Here is a 13,742-nt window from a genome sequence, read left to right on the forward strand (position 1 = left end):
TAATTGACACCAGCATCTCAACTTATAGTAAAGCAGACATCCAAGTTGTTCCTGTCTTAATTCCCCTTTTATTCAGCTAACCAAAACAAGTTATTCAATTAATTCTTTTATTTGTGAGATTGGTAATAGAGTGTGGGGTTTGGTACAGGGACAGCTGGTGTTGTTCTTCCATCCTGTGCCCATCATCCATTTCTGCTGCACTAGCAGTGTGTTGTGACTATATCTCAAATGCTTTTGAGGAACTACAGGACCAAGCTGATCAATTAGTGTCTGTAGTCCCCACAAACCAACATGGTCACGATTTACCAATTGCTGCCTGTGTCTAGAGGAGATATGCTGTATCTGTGCAGGTAAGCCAGGGGCAGTACAGGGTATGGTAGAAAGACTGAATCCTAAGTGATGGAATTTGAGAGGAATAAACAGATGGGGCAGGGAGAATAAAGAAAGATACTTTCACAAAGTGGCTGGTTTGGGGACTGATACTCCTGAATATCATCTCCTGCCAGGAGTTGCTCTTCATATTATGCTTTTACATTTGTAACTTACTTGTCAAGTTTGCTTCTCAGGACCAACATTTCCATGTCCAGGTGATGCTTCAACATGAATCCAAACAATACTATGTAATACCATGACACATAAGGATTTTAGGACAGACTGCCAGGTGTTTATGTTAGCTATTCTTAATCAACTTCTCCTTCATTGTTCCTGATGTCCCATGGCAGGTTGACCATAGTATATGGGGACAGTGATATCATCCCATTGAGTCTTGGGAACTTCTAAAAAAGGTCATGGCCTTGCTGCTTTGTCTTGGAAAAATGTGGGGTAATAAACAAGTTTGGGGAGCACTACAGCATGACAATCACCCTATCGCTTGAAGCAATCAATCAAAATTAACCATGTTGTCATGTCAAAGAGATGCCCTAACACCATGTTCTAACCAGTCAACTATCAAGCATTCAGAAGTGCCATGATACAGTCTTTTATTGTATAGTAGAACCCTAAGTAAGGTTTTTCCCTGTAAAAGGAACCATAGTGCACTGCTGCCTTGCTTCCAGGTCTGTTATGCTGCCCCCTTAAACTTCTCCTATTCTGATCTCACAAATAAATTCTTTCATTTATCATGACTCAGGACTACTACATTTCTCTTTTATGGATCTGACACTAACTCACAATAGGTTTTTTGTTTATACATCATATATTTTTATATTTTCCATACCTAATGGGTAATATAAAGCTTCCTATGTAAAATTTCTTACTCTTCACTTCATCTATTGCTGGGTTAATTTTATATTTAAGGCAAATACATGTCTTATAGGCAACCATTCATTGAATGGTAAGTCCACTGGAGTATGAAACAGTACTGGTCCACTTTATAAAAAACATGAGTACTTTTAAAGATATTCAAAATAATATTTGTTTCCTTGTTTGAACCAAACAGAATTATGGATAAATATATCATATTACAAAATTTATCTTATTGGATAAGTGATTTGATCAAAGATAGATTATATAGTCATAATTACAGAGTTATTAGTTTTAATCATAATCAAATATAAGCAAATGATAATCTCATTTATATTCAGAACAAAATAAAGGAAATTAGCTTCTCATCTAAAACTTCAGGAAATTAAGCCAAGTAATAATTATAGGGATAAGGATGAAGCAACAGGCTTGTCTACTATAGTGTTCTCTGCATAATTATGCTGATATAGAGTGATAAATGAGCTACACACACACATACTTCTTTGAGGAAACATGTTTTAATTAGCTTATGGTTTATTTTGGCTTCCAGTCTTGAAAAGGAAGATGTATCAATTTCTACTTTCAAATTTCAAATCATAACTAAATAGAAATTACCATCAATACTGGTTTAATACTTTTTATATTTACCTTTCTGAACAATTAACATGAAAATAGGATTTAACTTGTTCTATAAATTATAAATCAAAGTTTATATACAAAATATGTGTTAAAAAATCCAGCATTTCAGGTTTTTCATCATTAAAGTTCTCTTTGGAAAGGACTGGGTGAAGTGATGGACTTAGAACACCAAGAAACCTGGTTCAGGCCTCTACATGTATTGGTTGATGCCCCTGAGTAATGTTTTTACTTTTCTGAGTTTTTTCTTTTCTTTACAAAGAAAAGAGTCAAGCTAGAACATGACTAACATCCTTACTAATTTTGCACTCTTTATCAAGGCCCTACACAGACCTGCACACGATGCCCAGATAGCCATCTTGTTATTGATTTTCAGAGCTGTGGAGGACCTTGGCCAGTGACACTCTAGTGAGCTTCAAGTCTTTGGCAATGGCAGCATTGAGCTTGTGTTACAGCAATTAATGAAAAAGGAGACTGTGGATTTAAAAAAAAACAAAGAAGATGAATGAGGGAGTTCTAAGGGAGAAAAGGAAAGAGAGGAAATATGTAATTATATAACAATATCAAAAATAAAAGAAAATTTAAAACCTACCACCCTCTAAAAGCAATAGATACCTGCTATTGATGGAAAACAATGTGATTTCTGTTAGTAGGTGTAGTTAAAGTAATTGGATTAAAATTCATAAGGCTCACAGAATTTCCCTTCCTATTCTGAATTTTCTGTATAACCAATGCATAACTACTCTCAAATAAGAGTACTTGGATTTGTTGTTTTTTTGACAGCATTGAGAACAACTTATTTTGTTTTGTTTACTTCTGTTTCTTTCATTTAAGTATGAGTTGCTACTGAAAATAAATCCAGATGTCAGTTTTGGCACAGCTCCTTGTCAAATTAAAATAAGAAAAAATAGCATAGCAATTTAAAACCCATTCTGTGGTGCACAACACATTTTATCTGCCTTTGACAACCCACTGCATTAGATAATACATCTTAATTGATATTTTTAACATCTTTATTAGGTAATAAATTACTAAAGGATTAAAATAGTTGCTGAAGACCCCCATGTCTCCTAAAATGCCTGTCACGTCATGTAATACATAGATTTAAAAAGATATAGAATAAAAATCTTTGGGTTGCCTTGAATGACTTTATTATTCTACCAACAGCCTTTGGAAAGCAGAGGAAGAATAAATAGAGAAGCATGAATGCTTAGAATTTGTTCTGTTCGTTTTCTGATTTCTTAGTGTTCAAGATAAATTACCAAGTTCATGCTTTGGTTAGATGATAATTTTGTATATAATCTATACTCTATATTCTGTAATCTATATTCTAGTGACATAGTTCACAGATAAGTTAATAAACAAGAAACACTCTTATCTGTTGGCCATGTGGGAAGAAGAGACAAATATGAATCAGGATGAGTAAACTCTAAAATAGTCCTTGTATAAAGTTAGGGACATAATCAAACAGATCTGTGCATGTCCCTGGAATTCCAAATGCCATATTAGTAGCAGATATTTCCTTGCTATCTTCTTGGCAGCTGGCCCTTTACCTGTTCTTACCCTGAAACTACTAATGTGTGGCAGCTTCTTCCACTGACAAGCTGCAGTGCATTCTTCACAGAGAATGCTTCATTCTGGCTTCATTGCCCATGCCATGGCGCTGTCAAGGCACAATGGGACCACAGCTGATGAATTCCTTCGTGTTTGCACTTCAGCCATTTAGCAAATGATGAAAATAAAAACTGGTCTCTTAGGAAAATCATGAGATTAACATTTAAAATAATGTAATTGGATCATTTACTTTCTAAATCACATTTTAGTTTTTAAACCTATAATTTAATCTTGTTTCTGAAATCGCAGCATTTGTTTATTCAGTAAGTTTTAAAGTAAAGTATAATGAGAATATGCCATGGCTACTCTGCTACTGATCGGGGGACAACCTGTGAACACTGGTAAGTCTGATGCCAAACCAACACTTTGTACCACAACATTTTAGTTACTAGTTTAGTTACAAGTCTTTATTTCAGAAACACTTCCTAGATACCTCCTGTATCATCAGCTCTGTGGAACACCAGTTACTCTGCAAAGGTGCTCACTGATGGAGAAGTGTGGTGGACTGGCTAAGGTGCTCACTGAGGACTGGCTAAGGTGCTCACTGATGGAGAAGTGTGGTGGACTGGCTAAGGTGCTCACTGAGGACTGGCTAAGGTGCTCACTGATGGAGAAGTGTGGTGGACTGGAGAATAAAAGGACATCCAGTTCTTGTTTTGTTGCCCAGAAAGAAAAACATACCTGCAATATTTTTTGATAATCCGTGAATTTGACTTCTTTTCCACCAAATAGTGTTTTCTCTAATAATATAAATCATAAATTTTTCAAATCTTAAAAAGGTTTCATCTAAAGAGCTTTTATATATCAATCTGTCATTATCTTTCTGGATTGCTTTCTATATATTGGGACTACATTAGAAATAATTTTATTATAACACATACATAACTTCAAGTCACAATAGCAGAAAGCATGGCATATGTTTAATCAAAGATAACTTTCACAATAAAGCATTTAACAAAGACTTCAATTTAAATCCACTTTGAGTGAATATCTTAATTTTCAAAATTATTTATTTATTTTTATCCTATGTATATGAGTATTTTGTATCCATGTATGTAAGTGCACTCCATGCATTCAAGTACCTGAGGAGACAAGAAGAGACTGTCTGGTCCCCTGGAATCTGAGTTACAGCTGGTCATGAAGTACCACACGCTATTGGAAGCCAAGCCCAGGCCCTCTACAAGAGCTTCAATGCTCTTAGCAGCTGAGCTGTCTCTCCAGTCCCAAGAATACACCTTATTGTGTCTCACAAAATAAATTTAAAATAATAGATGTAATATTAAAATCTCTTTTAACTTGGTATATCATGTGCCCTTCCTTTTCATTTTATGTATATGGGTATATAGCATATATCTGCACAGACACCTGTGTGCCACAGGCATGCCTTCTGCTCATGGAGGCTGGAAGAGGGTGTTGGATCCCCTGCATCTGGAGGTACAGATGGTTTCAAGCCTCCATATGGATGCAGGAATCAAACCTGAGTCCACTGAAAGAGCAATAAGTGCTCATATACACTGGATCATCTCTCCTGGCTTTGAATTTTTAATTGGTAGTTGAGTATCTATTAGGATATAGATTGCACCATAACTGTAGGAAATACAATATACAAATCATAGCTATATAATCTTATTTTTGGAAACATAAAATAATGGACTAGTTTATCTGAATGTTTTAACACACTTATGATTAATGACACATCAATAATAATAATAATATATTTACAGAAATATCAATCAAAATAATTACATTAAACAGTGTGGCTGTTTTTGTCACTGGAAGATCAGGTGATGTAGCTTAATTCTTTCACAAATCTGACTTTGTGAGGTTCGGTTTAACTCACTGAAGCATCCTCTGCCCAAAGGCAATCTCACTGTTTCCCACGGCTCAACTGCTTCTTTCTACACAGCATCACACCTTCAGTTTTTGCTGCTGGGCGGGAAAGCAGAACAGCACTGACTGCATAGAAATCTCAGCTTAAACAAAGCTCAGTGGAAAGGAAGGGACTGCATAGCTTACTTCCTTCAACTGTCAGCTCCCAGCAGACTTACCAGAGCCCTTTCATCACTAGGCATTGGTACAACTTCTCGAAGTCTTCCTTTCTTCACTTATGAAATATGTGCCGTTATAATAACTACTTCCTGTAATCTTCATAGAAGTAATTGATGTATAAAACTCCTCAATTAAGTATTCACGGCAATGACTATTTTACTAATCATGCCCAGTATTTCTGATCAAAACCCAAATTCATTTGGTTTAGATGTGGTGCCATTTCAATTGTATTTTAATAAATAAAGACTGCCTGAATATATGAGAGTAAAACAGTACCACTGGTCAGCCTTACAGGCCAGGATATGATAACCACACCTTTAATCCCAGTAGCCACAATAGTTACCATAGAAACTGGGCAGTGCATGCCTTTAATTACAGTGGTGCACACCTTTAAATCCAGCTCTAGAGAGGATTATAAAATGGGAGGAACAACTCTCAAAACAATCTGATTCTGAGATTCCTGGAGACAGGATTGTCATTTCAGACTGAGAACGAGGTAAGAGCCATTGGCTGGTTGTTTTGCTTTTTGGATCTTCAGGCTGAACCCCATTTTCTGACCCTGAGTTTTGATTAATTGTACACCATTTAGGAGCAGATGTTTTAAAACATTATCATTAACATTTGTGTATGTGTGTGTGTGTGTGTGTGTGTGTGTGTGTATGAAAGAGTGAGAGAGAAAGAGAGGGAGAGAGAGAAAGCTTTGACGATTGTGGGAGTAGAATTGCATCTATGCCATTGCCATTGTGCCTAAGTGGATTCCAGGGATTGAACTAAATCAACAGGTTTGTATGGAAAAATATTTTACCGCTAACTCATTTGCCAGTATCTAGACAAAGATTCTAAAGAATTAATTATGGATCAAAGACCTCAACAGAGATTGGAGGAGGGGGGAGTGTGCTCCTGGCCCGAGGCACAAGCCCAGCAAGAAGGAATTCAGACTTTCCCCCCCCACACCCCCTTTACTTCCTGGTCAACCTGCAGTGGTGGCTCCACCCTGCTGAGCTCTCCCAAATCCCATCCCAGCCTTCATCCAGGTACACCTTCCTCTCTTCCCCCCTTCCCCCTGGGGCCTGGGCTGTGGGCACAACCCAGCAGAGGCAGTTCCTGTGCTTTGATAGCCTGCCTGAGGACAGGCAGGCCCTGTGTCAGCTCAGTCACATTCCTGGACAGCAAGGGGCAGTGATCTTCTAGCAGACATCCATCGGAGGAGGGGATTTCCCCAGCTCAGTTGCCTTGAGCACTGGGCCTGGGCTGTGAGTGCAACCCGGCAGGAAGGAGTGCCTGTGTTTCAATAGCCTGCCTGAGGAAAGGTAGGCCTTCTGTCAGTGAAGTCCCTGCCCAACAAGGGAATCTGACCCGGTATCAGAAGATCCAATAGAGAGCATTTGGAGGAAGAGATGGGAAGACGCTAAGGCAAGAACTCCTCCAACAATCTGAAAAACAACATGAAAACACCAGATCCCAATGACCCTACAATAGAAGGACTTGAACCTCTTAATGCAGAAGAAGTGGAAAAAAGTGCCATTATGAAAACAATAGAGTCCCTTAAACAGGACATGAATAACTCCCTTAAAAAATTGGATGAGAAGTACAACAAAAAGATTGAAGAAATGAGTAAAGAAATGGATGAGAAGTATAACAAAAAGTTTGAAAAAATGAGTAAATCCGTGAATGATACACTGGGAAACCAAGAAAAAAAATCAAACAGATAATGGAAACAGTTCAAGAATTGAAAACTGAAATGGAGGCAATGAAGAAAACACAAAACGAGGGCCGGCTGGATATGGAAAATGTAGGTAAACGAACAGAGACTACAGAATCAAGCATAACCAATAGGATACAAGAGATGGAAGAATGAATCTCAGATTCTGAAGATACCATAGAGAAAATAAATGCCCTGATCAAAGAAAACAGCAAATCCAACAAATTCTCATCACAAAACATTCAAGAAATCTGGGACACATTAAAAAAACCAAATCTAAGAATAATAGGGATTGAGAAGGAGGAGAACTGCAGATCAAAGGCCCAGAAAATATATTCAACAAAATTATAGAAGAAAACTTTCCCAACCTAAATAACGATATTCCTATGAAGGTTCAAGAAGCATACAGAACACCGAATAGACTTGATCAAAAAAAAAAAAAATCTCCTCGCCATATAATAATCAAAACACAAAACATACAGATTAAAGAAAGAATATTAAGAGCTGCAAAGGAAAAAGGTCAAGTAACTTATAAAGGTAAACCTATCAGACTTACACCGGATTTCTCTATGGAAACCATGAAAGCCAGAAGGTCCTGGATAGAGGTACTGCAGAAACTAAGAGACCATGGATGCAAACCCAGACTACTATACCCAGCCAAGCTTTCATTCACTATCAATGGAGAAAACAAAATATTCCAGGATAAAAACAAATTTAACCAATTCGTAGCCACAAACCCAGCCTTACAGAAAGTAATAGAAGGAAAATCGCAACCCAAGGGATCCAACATTGCCAACACTGCCTACAATAACTCAGACATCTAGCGACCCTTCACAAGCTCAACTCAAAGAAGGGACACATACAAACTCTATTAAACAAACAAACAAAAAACAATAATAACCAGAGTCAACAACCACTGGTCATTAATATCACTTAATATTAATGGACTGAATTCACCTATAAAAAGGCACAGACTAAGAGATTGGATACGAAAACAGGATCCAGCATTCTGTTGTTTACAAGAAACTCACCTCAACCACAAAGACAGACATCTACTCAGAGTAAAGGGTTGGGAAAAGGTTTTTCAAGCAAATGGACCTAAGAAACAAGCAGGTGTGGCCATTCTAAATTCCAACAAAATTGACTTCAAACTAAAATCAATCAGAAGAGATGGAGACGGACATTTTATACTCATAACAGGAACAATTCATCAGGAGGAAATCTCAATCCTGAATATCTATGCCCCTAATATAAAACCACCCACTTATGTAAAAGAAACTCTTCTAGAACTCAAGGCAGTCATCAAACCACAGATACTAATAGTAGGAGACTTCAACACTCCTCTCTCACCAATGGACAGGTCAATCAGACAGAAACCTAATAGAGAAATAAGAGAATTATTGGAGGTATTGAATCAAATGGACTTAACAGATATCTATAGAACATTCCACCCAAATAGGAAAGAATATACCTTCTTCTCTGCAGCTCATGGAACATTCTCGAAAATAGACCACATACTCGGTAACAAAGCAACCTTCCATAGATACAAAAAATATTAGTAACCACATGAGTCTTGTCAGACCACCATGGATTAAAGTTAGAATTCAACAACAGTGCTACCCCCAGGAAGCCAACAAACTCATGGAAGCTAAACAGTCAACTACTAAATCACCCCTGGGTCAAGGAAGAAATAAAGAAAGAAATTAAAGTCTTCCTTGAATTTAATGAAAATAAAGATACAACATACTCAAACCTATGGGACACTATGAAAGCAGTGCTAAGAGGAAAGTTCATAGCACTAAGTGCCCAATTAAAGAAAACAGAGAAAGCACATATTGCAGACTTAACAGCTCATTTGAAAGCTATAGAAAAAAAAGAAGCTGATTCACCCAGGAGGTCTAGAAGACTGGAAATAATCAAACTGAGGGCTGAAATCAACAAAATAGAAACACAGAAAACAATCCAAAGAATCAATGAAACAAAAAGCTGGTTCTTGGAGAAAATCAAAAGATCGACAAACCCCTATCCAAACTAATCAAATGGCAGAGAGAGAACATGCAAATTAATAAGATCAGAAATGAAAAGGGGGACATAACCACAGACACAGAGGAAATTCAGAGAATCATTAGATCTTACTACAAAAGCCTGTATGCCATAAAATTGAAAAATGTAAAAGAAAGGGAATTTTTTTTAGATAAGTACCATATACCAAAGTTGAACCAAGACCAGGTGAACAATCTAAGTAGACCTGTCAGTCGTGAAGAATTAAAAGCTGTTATCAAAAATCTCCCTACCAAAAAAAGCCCAGGACCAGATGGTTTCAATGCAGAATTCTTCCAGAACTTCCAGAAAGAGCTAATACCTACACTCCTTAATGTATTTCACAATGTAGAAACAGAAGAATCATTGCCAAACTCTTTTTATGAAGCTACAGTTACCCTGATACCAAACCACACAAAGACACAACCAAGAAAGAGAATTACAGGCCAATCTCACTCATGAACATTGACGCAAAAATTCTCAATAAAATACTAGCAAACCAAATCCAAGAACACATTAGAAAAATTATCCCTTATGATGAAGTGGGATTCATCCCAAAGATGCAGGGCTGGTTAAACATATGAAAATCTATCAATGTAATCCATCATATAAATAAACTGAAAGAAAAAAACCATATGATCATTTCATTGGATGCTGAAAAAGCATTTAACAAAATTCAACACCCGTTTATGATAAAGGTGTTGGAGAGATTGGGTATATGAGGATCATACCTAAATATAATAAAAGCAATATATAACAAGCTGACAGCTAACATCAAATTGAACGGAGAAAAACTCAAAGCCATTCCACTAAAATCAGGAACACGACAAGGCTGTCCACTCTCTCCATACCTCTTCAATATAGTGCTTGAATTTCTAACAATAGCAATAAGACAACATAAGGGGATCAAGGGGATTCGAATTGGAAAGGATGAAGTTAAACTTTCGTTATTTTCAGATGATATGATAGTGTACATAAGTGACCCCCAAAACTCTACCAAAGACCTCCTACAGTTGATAAACACCTTTAGTAATGTGCCAGGATACAAGATCAACTCCAAAAAATCGGTTGCCCTCCTATACACAAAGGATAAAGAAGCAGAGAGGGAAATCAGAGAAACATCACCTTTCATGATAGCCACAAATAGCATGAAATATCTTGGGGTAACTCTAACCAAGGAAGTGAAAGACCTATTTGACAAGAACTTTAAGTCCTTGAAGAAAGAAATTGAGGAGGATACCAGAAAATGGAAAGATCTCCCCTGTTCTTGGATTGGGAGAATCAACATAGTGAAAATGATAATTCTACCAAAATCAATCTATAGATTCAATGCAATTCCCATTGAAATCCCATCAAACTTCTTCACAGACCTTGAGAGAACAATAATCAAGTTTATATGGAAAAACAAAAAACCCAGGATAGCCAAAACAATCTTATACAATAAGGGAACATCTGGAGGTATTACCATCCCTGACTTCAAACTCTATTACAGAGCAACAGTATTGAAAACAGCTTGGTATTGGCATAACAACAGAGAAGTCGACCTATGGAATCGAATAGAAGACCCGGGTATTAAACCACAAACTTATGAACACCTGATTTTCGACAAGGGAGCTAAAGGTATACAATGGAAGAAGGAAAGCATCTTTAACAAATGGTGCTGGCATAACTGGATGTCAACCTGTAGAAGAATGAAAGTAGAACCATATCTATCACCATGCACAAAACTCAGGTCCAAATGGCTTAAAGACATCAACATTAATCTGACCACTTTGAACCTGATAGAAGAGAAAGTGGGAAGTAGTCTATAAGATATAGGCACAGGAGACCACTTCCTAAACAGAACCCCAGTAGCACAGACAATAAGAAAATCAATGAATAAATGGGACCTACTGAAACTGAGAAGATTCTGTAAAGCAAAGGACACCGTCAGTAAAACAAAAAGGCTACCTTCCAGCTGGGAGAAGATCTTCACCAACCCCTCATCAGACAAAGGTCTGAACTCGAAAATATACAAAGAACTCAAGAAACTAGACACTAAAACTCTAATTAACCCAATTAAAAAATGGGGTACTGAACTGAACAGAGAATTCACAACAGATGAACTTCGAATGCCCAAAAGACACTTAAGGTCATGCTCAACCTCCTTAGCGATCAGGGAAATGCAAATCAAAACCACTTTGAGATACCATCTTACACATGTCAGAATAGCCAAACTCAAAAACACCAATGACAGCCTATGCTGGAGAGGATGTGGAGTGAGTGGAACACTCATCCATTGTTGGTGGGAATGCAAACTTGTGCAGCCACTGTGGAAATCAGTGTGGTGGTTTCTCAGGAAACTGGGAATCAACCTCCCTCAGGACCCAGCAATTCCACTCTTGGGAATATACCCAAGAGATGCCCTAACATACTACAAAAGCATTTGTTCAACTATGTTCATAGGAGCACTATTTGTAATAGCCAGAACCTGGAAACAACCTAGGTGGCCCTCAATAGAAGAATGGTTAAAATAGGTGTGGAATATATACACACTAGAGTTTTACTCAGCGGTAAAAAACAATGACATCTTGAATTTTGCATGCAAATGGATGGAAATAGAAAATGCTTTACTGAGTTAGGTAACCCAGACACAAAAAGAGGAATATGGTATGAACTCACTCATAAGTGCATTCTAGCCATAGTTAAAGGTCTTTGAGCCTATAATTCGTGATCCTAGAGAAGCTAAATAAGGTGAACATGAAGAAAATCATATAGTTATCCTCTTGGATATTGGAAGTAGACAAGATTGCCAGGCAAACTTGGGTGCATGGGGGTTGCGGTGGGGGGTGGAAGTAAGGGGAGATGTGTAGAGAGAAGGGAGAGGGGGAGGATTGGGGATGGCTTGGGGGAATGGGATGGGGGGGAGGAAGGATGGATATGGGACAAGGGAAGTATATATCTTAACTAAGGGAGCCATTTTAAGGTTTGCAAGAGTCTTGATTCTGGAGGGGTTCCCAGGCCCAAGGAGAGGTCCCCAGATTGTTCCCTGGGCAGCAGAGAAGAGCGTGCCTGAACTGGCCTTGGCCCATAACCATACTGATGAATATTTTGTATATCACCATAGAACCTTCATCTGGCGATGGATGGAGATATAGTCAGAGACACAAATTGGAATACTGGACTTAACTTCCTGGGTCCAAATTAGAAGCAGATGGAGGGACAAGGTGAGCAAGAAAGGCAGGACTAGAGGGAACCCTCATCTGAAGATAGATGGAGATAGAGACGGAGACCCACATTGGAGCACTAGACTGAGCCCCCAAGGTCCAGATGAGGAGCAGAAGGAGAGAGAACATGAAGAAGGAAATCAGGACTGTGTGGGGGGCGTTCACCCTCTGATACAAGGGGACTGATCGAATGAGAGCTCACCAAGGCCAGCTGGACTGGGACTGAACGAGCATGTGATCACCCCGGAGTCTCTAATGTTGACTGACATGGGGGCTGACTGAGAAGCCATTGATGGTGGCACTGGGTCTTGTTTCGTCTGCATGTACTGGCTTTCTGGGATCCTTGTCTGTTTGGATGCTCACCTTCCTAGACCTGGAGGGAGAGGGGAGGAGCTTGGACTTCCCACAGGGCAGGAAACCCTGACTGCTTTTGGGACTGGAGAGGGAGGAGGAGAGGGAGTGGGGGGGGAGGAGGAGAGGGAGTGGGGGCAGTGGGAGGGTATGGGGAGGAGGGGAGGAGGTGGAAATTTTTATAAACAAATAAATAAATTAAAAAAATAAATAAAATGCAGATTAAAAAAAAGACCTCAACATAAAGCCAGCCACACTGAACCTCATAGAATAGAAAGTGGAAAGTATAGTTGAACGCATTGGCATAAAAGAACACTTCCCTAATATAACCCCAGCAGCACAGACACTGACAGAAACAATTAATAACTGGAACTCCTGGAACTGAAAAGCTTCTGTAAAGCAAAGAACACGGTCAACAAGACAAAACGACAGTCTACAGAATGGGAAAAGATCTTCACTAACCCCATGTCAGACAGAGGTCTGATTTCCAAAATATACAAAGAACTCAAGAAATTAGTCATCAGAAGAACAAATAATCCAATAAAAAATGGAGTACAGACCTAAACAGAGAACTCTCAACAAAGGAATCTAAAATGATTGAAAGACACTTAAGGAAATGTTCAACATCCTTAGTCATCAGAGAAATGCAAGTCAAAATAACTCTGAGATTCCATCTTACACATGTAAAAGTGGCCAAGATCAAAATCTCTGATGACAACTTACGTTGGAGAGGTTGTGGGACAAAGGAAACACTTCTGCACTGCTGGTGGGAATGCAAGCTGATACAGCCCTTTGGATGTCAGTGTTGCGATTTCTCAGAAAATTAGGAAACAACCTTCCTCAAGACCAAGTAATACCACATTTGGGTATATATCCAAAGAATGCTCAATCTTGTCACAAGG

The sequence above is a fragment of the Myodes glareolus genome, chromosome 25 (genome assembly GCF_982192425.1).
Source record: "Myodes glareolus chromosome 25, mMyoGla1.1, whole genome shotgun sequence".
NCBI lineage: Eukaryota > Metazoa > Chordata > Mammalia > Rodentia > Cricetidae > Myodes > Myodes glareolus.